The sequence below is a fragment of the Moschus berezovskii genome, chromosome 8 (assembly GCF_049115385.1).
Source record: "Moschus berezovskii isolate FMDL1 chromosome 8, NW_MosBer_1.0, whole genome shotgun sequence".
NCBI lineage: Eukaryota > Metazoa > Chordata > Mammalia > Artiodactyla > Moschidae > Moschus > Moschus berezovskii.
Window position 1 is genome coordinate 33,269,517 of NC_142467.1, and position 7,753 is coordinate 33,277,269.

Genomic DNA, 7,753 nt, shown 5'->3' on the forward strand with positions numbered 1-7,753 from the left:
TCAGAATTGGAATAGCCAGATCTAATTTGTCTGGGGATTATTTAAATTGCTATTTGGTTGTAGGTTTATTATTGTTTTACCTTCATTCAAAGTACTAAGAGCACATCTAATTGCTTTGCTCCCCTATGTACAGCTTCATCTAAACATTTGTACTTATCCTTTAACTCACAAGGCAGCTGAGCAGATTGATGAATTGGAAGAGGTTCAAGAGAAATAGCAATGCTTTATACATGTGGATATAAAATTTCAATTAAAATTAGTTAACTGCCATATTTTATACTTATACTATCTGAATTAATTAAAAATTTGGAAATACCAACAGTAAGATAACACTGTTACTGTTACTAATCTTTTCTTTTCACCCTTAGATCATATTTTACCCATGGTTCAGGAGAAACAAAATTATTTTTAAAAATATAGGTAAGAAATAACCCAGACTGTTTCATGGAAAATTCCATTATTGGCACCAATACAATGCAGATTATTATTTTGCAAAACTGGTCATACTAATTATCTCTGTTTTTAAAAAGTTTGTATTGTCCATGGATACTCATTCTTTATATAAAATAATAAATATATTTTGAAAATAAAATTATTGCCAAAAAAAAAAAAACCAAGCAGAATACTCTGCCTTTACTTTGTTAGAACGCATTAGGATAGTTTACTGTACCTTACTTTTAACATTATTTAAATTTAAAATTTGAAACAAATGTAGTTAACTGGATCATAGACATGTATATCTACTAAGTAAGAATCCTTTCAGTGGATTTTCAGGGGAAGAGTGCCTTTACACTCCCCACTCTCCCTCCAGAAAATTATCTCTAGGTTGTGGATGACATGACCCTGAATTGCGGACAATTAACTCTGAATTCTATGGCCTATATAAACAAATAAAATTAAGGCCAATGGTTTTTAAAATTATGTGCAATATCCAGATGCATTTTCATGGCCTTCTGGGCCCTACATTATCTCGATTCATGCTGCTATGTACCTTGGAACCCTTTCACAATCTTCACTCTAGCTGTACTGAACCATATGGAGCCATAAGGACTACAGGATGGCAAGTTGATTCTCATCTCAGAGCCTTAGCAAATATTTACTACAGTATCTTCTTGGAACATTGGTCTCCAAAGTCTTCTGAAGGTTGATTCCTGATCTCTTCAAGCAGATCTCCACAAAAAAAGGTTATCTCTTCAGAGATACCACTCTGAACATCCAGTCAACTTAAAAATTATCAAAGGATCCTACTCATTGATCTAGTTTCTTCATTACTCATCCATAAAATTATGTTCTTCAAATATTCACTTGCTTAATACTTTTATTTTACTGAGAAATAGCAAATATAAATAGTAAATTGCCTGAAAGATGTAAATGCTTTATCTTGTACTTCACTGTAGCCCTAGGTCTTGGAATAGATGTAAAAATAGATGTATAGTAGGCTTTTGCTGCATCAATTTATTTTTAAGGTTTTACTGACTAAAGCATGGACTACTGAAAAGAAAACTGGGACAGAAGGAAACAGGTATTCTGATATTATCACATTTAGGTTATAATTACACACAAATATATAGAATTAAAGGAAAAGAAAATGTTAATACATCAATTTGCATCACTTCCCGCATGTACCTCATTATTGCTGCCTACTGAATCACGTAGTAGGCAGCAAGCAGAAGGAACACTATTCTATGGAACTTTCATGTACTTATTAGTTTTATATTTAGCTAGCTATATAACCTTGGGCCATAATACACTCACTAGTCAGTTTCTTAATTTATAAATGAGCCTGAAAGTCCTCTATAACTCTATGTGCCACTTTATAAAAGTGGTGTTTTTTTTTAAAAAAAAAAGGGAAAAATCATCTCATAGTTTTTAAACATCTTGTGGATATATATATACATACATATATATATATATACATATATATATATGAAGAGAAAATAGGTTGGCATATTTGGGATATAAAGCTAAGACTGTAGCATATAATCAAGTTGAAATTCTGTTAAAAAAATCTTGCAACATCAAAGCTCATATAGTCTATTTTTTACGCATACAGTCAAAACCCCTAGAGCAATAGACATGTTTTTAATGACTCAAAAAGTAGAAACTGCCAATTTATTTTTTCTCAAATAATTAAATCTTTAATTAATTTCACATATAGTTAGTAATAAGCATCATCCTAGTTTTGAACTTTCAAGTATTCCTCAGTTTGCTCTTAGCATGCTTCTGTACTTACTGGTACTACTTAAGTCTCATGCTAAGTTTGAGAATAGCTCTCAAACTTTCACTTCTTAAAAAAATAAACACATTCCAAATGATGTGGGGAACTGTTGAGTCAAGAGATACAAATTACATGAAACCATAAAGTGGCATAATTGAGCAAAGCAATTTTGGTGAGAAACTAAAAAGGAGGGGGAAATCATGTAAATGTGATTATTTCTAATTAGAAACAATGAGTAACCAAATCAAATTATACAATGAGGATTTGATTTAGATCCCTGGAGGAAAGCAACACATGCATTTGCATTCATCTCTAGTTTTTTTCTTTTCTCTTAATACTTCTCAATGTTGTCTTAGATCCTTCATTTTTAGTAAAATCAGTGTTAGTACAGATCTTTAGAATAGTTCTGTATATGTAGGCTGACATTCTAGTGAAGATTAATAGTCTTTCAATATATTCATCAACAACTTCCAGGATGCAAGGAAAGGTGCTATACTAGGTGATAAAGAAAGCATAAACTTTTCCAAATCCACTGTCCAGAGGTCCTACATAAACTACAAAACTGAGATGTACTCTCATACTTGGTCCTAGATTTATGATAATGGGCTCTGTAATTATTTATTTAATCATTAATTGCCAAAAGTTCTTCTCCATAAAATTCAGGTGTGTGTGTGATCTAGTGATCTAGTGAAAGTTGCTCAGTCATGTCCAACTCTTTATGACCCCACAGATTATACAGTCCGTGGAATTCTCCAGGCCAGAGTACTGGAGTGGATAGCCGTTCCCTTTTCCAGGGGATCTTCCCAACTAGGGGTCAAACCCAGGTCTCCCACGTTGCAGGCAGATTCTTTATCAACTGAGCCACCAGGGAACAGATTAAGGTGTGTGTGTGTGTGTGGTGGGGGGCATAAATTTGACAAAATTTAAGCAAACTATATCAAGCAGTTAAGTTGGTCAGGTTTTTGGAGAGACAGGTTATATACTTAGCATTCTAACAAAGTAGAGCCACAATATAGATGAATAGAATAGGATGGGATGGAATGGAATGGAATGGGATTCAATGAATTTGCTAGAATTTTATAATTAAAAATAACTAAGAATTGTTCACAATGTATGCATACAGTCCTACCTCATTTTTTTGTGTGTGCTTCACAAAGACTGTGAGTTTTACAAACAGAAGGTTGTGGAAACTCCACCTCAAGCAAGTCATTTTTCCAACAGCAGATGCCCAGTTCATTTCTGTGTCACATTTTGGTAATTCTAACATTTCAAACTTTTTCATTATTATTATATTTTTTATAATGATCTCTGATCAGTGATCTTTGATGCTACTATTATAATTATTTTGGAGCTACATGAACCACACCCATATAATACTGCTGCTGCTGCTGCTGCTAAGTCGCTTCAGTCGTGTCTGACTCTGTGCAACCCCATAGATAGCAGCCCACCAGGCTCCTCTGTCCCTGGGACTCTCCAGGCAAGAACACTGGAGTGGGTTGCCATTTCCTTCTCTACCATATAATACAACAAACAGTAAATACCAGGCATGTTCTGATGCTCCACTGACTAGCCATTCCTTCACCTCTCTCCCTCTCCTTACGTCTCCCTACTCCCTGATATACAACAATGTTGAAATTAGGCTAAATGCTAGCCCTACACTGGCCTCTAAGAGTTCAGATGAAAGAAAGGGTTTCACGTATCTAACTTTAAATCAAAAGCTACGAATGACTAACCTTAGTAACAAAGCATGTTGAAAGCTAAGACAGGCCAAAAACTAGACCTCTTGTACCAGTTCTAAGTTGTGAATGTGAAGAAAAAGTTACTGAAAGAAATTAAAAGTGCTACTCCAGTAAACACATGAAAGATAAGTGAAACCTCTTGTTGGTAGGAAGATTAGTGGTCTGGGTAGAAGATCAAGGCGGCCACAACATTTCTTTAAACTGCAGCTTACCTAACTCAGATCAAGGCCCTAACTCTCTTCAAGTCAAGAAAGGCTAAGAGAGTTGAGGAATCTGCGGAACAAAAGTCTGAAGCTAGCAGAGGTTATTTCATAAGGTTTAAGGAAAGAAGTTACTTTCATGAGATAAAAGTGAAAGGTGAAATACTTGAAACTTATGATACTGTCAATCAACTGTACCTCAATTTAAAAAATAAATAAATAAAATGAAGGTGAAGCATCCAGTACTGATGTAAAGGCTGTAGTAAGTTGTCCAGAATAACTAGTTAAAATAATTCATGAAGATAGATATAACCAAACAGATTTTTAATGCAGATAAAATAGCTTTCTATTGGAAAAAGATGTCATATAGGACTTTCAACTCTAGAGAAGAGAAGTCAATGCCTGGCTTCAAAGGACAGGCTCGTTCTCTTGTTAGGGGCTAATATAGCTGGTGATTGAATGTGGAAGCCAATGTTCATTGACCATTCCAAGTCCTAGGGCCCTTAAGCATTGTGCTAAATGTACTCTGCTTGTGCTCTGTAAATAGAATAACAAAGTCTGAATGACAGCACCTCTGTTTACAGTATGGCTTACTGAATACTTTAAGCCCACTGCTGAGACCTACTGCTTAGGAAAAAACAAAAAACTTTACTGCTCATTGTCTGGGCTCTAGAGCCCACAACTGCTGAGTCCATGTGTGGCAACTACTGAAGTCTGCACAAGAAAAACCACTCCAACAAGAAAAGCCACTGAAATAAGGAGTCCATGTACAGCAATGAAGAGTAGCCCTTTCTCACCACAACTAGTAAAAAGTCCATGCAGCAATGAAGGCCCAGGACAGCCAAAAGTAAATAAATAAGTAAAATATATAAATAAATAAAAGTAAAAAAAGACATCCTCCTATCCCCCACAAACACACCCAACACTTACATGATAACTCAGACTTTTAATTCCTTCTTAAAACAAAGGTCTAGAATATCTTTGGGTCTAAACTTGCTATGCGTTAGGGTTTGCAGTGTGTTTCTAGGGGGTTGGAGATTGTTTAGAGTTCAAATTGCATAGTGGCCCTGGAGAGAATCTCATTGATTGACACTGATTGGTGTGATGGTACCTAGAAGTGGTAAAACAGAAAAGCAGCAGCCTTGTCTTACTACAGTACCCAAAAATGGACTCTATAGAACATTTGTGGGATGATTATGGAAACTTGAATAATGGGACCAGTTTAAAATATATATATATATATATATATCATTGCTCACTGACAATGCACCTGGTTGCCTAAGAGTTCTGATGGAAATGCATAACAAGATTAACATTGTTTTCATGCCTGGAAACACAACATCCCTTTTGCAGCCCGTGAACCAAGGTATAACTTTGACTTTCAAGTCATTCTTTTAAAAATACATTTTGGTATCTCAATGAGATACCATTTCACACCAGTCAGAATGGCTGCTATCCAGAAGTCTACATGCAATAAATGCTGGAGAGGATGTGGAGAGAAAGGAACCCTCTTACACTGTTGGTGGGAATGCAAACTAGTACAGCCACTATGGAGAACAGTATGGAGATTCCTCAAAAAATTGGAAATAGAACTGCCATATGATCCAGCAATCGCACTCCTGGGCATACACACCGAGGAAACCAGAATTGAAAGAGACACGTGTACTCCAATGTTCATTGCAGCACTGTTTATAATAGCCAGGACATGGAAGCAACCTAGATGTCCATCTGCAGACGAATGGATAAGAAAGATTTGGTACATATACACAATGGAGTATTATTCAGCCATTAAAAAGAATACATTTGAATCAGTTCTAATGAGGTGGATGAAACTGGAGCCTATTATACAGAGTGAAGTAAGCCAGAAAGAAAAACACCAATACAGTATACTAACACATATATATGGAATTTAGAAAGATGCAAATGATAACCCTGTATACGAGACAGCACAAGAGACACAGATGTATAGAACAGTCTTTGGGACTCTATGGGAGAGGGTGAGGGTGGGATGATTTGGGAGAATGGCATTGAAACACGTATGTTGTCATATGTGAAACGAATCACTAGTTCAGGGTCAATGCATGTTATAGGATGCTCGGGGCTGGCATGCGGGGATGACCCAGAGGGAGGATAAAGGGAGGAGGGAGGTGGGAGGGGGGTTCAGGAGGGGGAACTTATATAAACCCGGGGCAAATTCATATCAATGTATGGCAAAACCAACCAATATAATATTGTAAAATAATTTGCCTCCAATAAAAAATAAATTAATTACCTAAAAAAAATAAAATAAAATAAATAAAAATAAAAAAATAAAAATACATTTTGTAAGGTTACAGTTGCCATGATCCTCTGATGGATCTGGAAAGTAATTTAAAATCGTCAGGAAACAATTCACCATTCTAGATCCCATTGTTTGATTCATGAGAGGAGTCAAAATCTCAGAGTGGTTTGGAAACATTATACACCAACTCTCACGGAAATCTTTTAGGAATTCAAGACTTCAGTGGAAGAAATAACTGTTAGGTGTGATGGAAACAGCAAAAGAACTAGAATTAGAGGTGCAGCCTGAAGTATGAATGAACTACTGCAATCTCATGATAAAACTTTAACAGGTAAGAAGTGGCTTCTTATGGATAAGGAAATAAAGTGATTTCTTCAGACCAAAACTACTCTGGTGAAAAGGCTCTGAAGATGGTTGAAATGACAGCAAAAGGTTTAGACTGAAACATCAACTTAGTTAATAAAGCCCTGGCTGGCTTTGAGAAGACTGACTCCTCTTGTGAAAGAAGGTCAACGGGTAAAGTGTTATCAGACAGCATTGTACACTACTGGCAAATTGTCTGTGAAAGGAAGAGTCAATCCAAATAGCAAATTTCATTGTTGTCTTATGTAAAAAATTGCCACAGTCACCCCAAGCATCAGCAACCACCACCCTGATCAGCTAGAAGCCTTCAACATGGAGGCAAAACCTTCCACCAGAAAAAAATACCATGACTCACTAAAGCCTCAAAAGATGGTTAGCACTTTTGACCAATAAGGTATTTTTTAATTGCTCATTTTTTTAGATATAATGCTATGCACACTCAATAGACTACAGTGCAGTGTGAACGTAATTTTTATATGCACGAGGAAACCAAAATAAAATTGTGTGATTCACTTTATTGCCTTATTTGCTTTATGGCAGAGATCTGGATTTTAACTTGCAGTATCTCTGAGGTACACTTGTAAATTAAGGCATCAAGTTGTATACTTTGACTATCTTACAATATCATTAGTAAATTATCTGCCATCAAAGCTTTAAAAAACTTGGCTGACATAAAAAGCACATGGGTGGCTTCCAGGGGTTGAGGGGTCGGGGAGAGCAACTTCTTAATGGATATGGGGCTTCCTTTTGTGCAAGAGAATTAGATATTAGAGAGATATCTACTATCCATCTAATATTATATAGATTAATATCTATTAGATATCTAATATCTAATATTAGATGTTCTCTGTTAGAATTAGATAGAGGTGGCAGTTGGACAACATTGCTAATGTTTGAAATGTCAATGAATTGTTCATTTGGAATGGTTAAATTTATGTCATTAATGAATTTT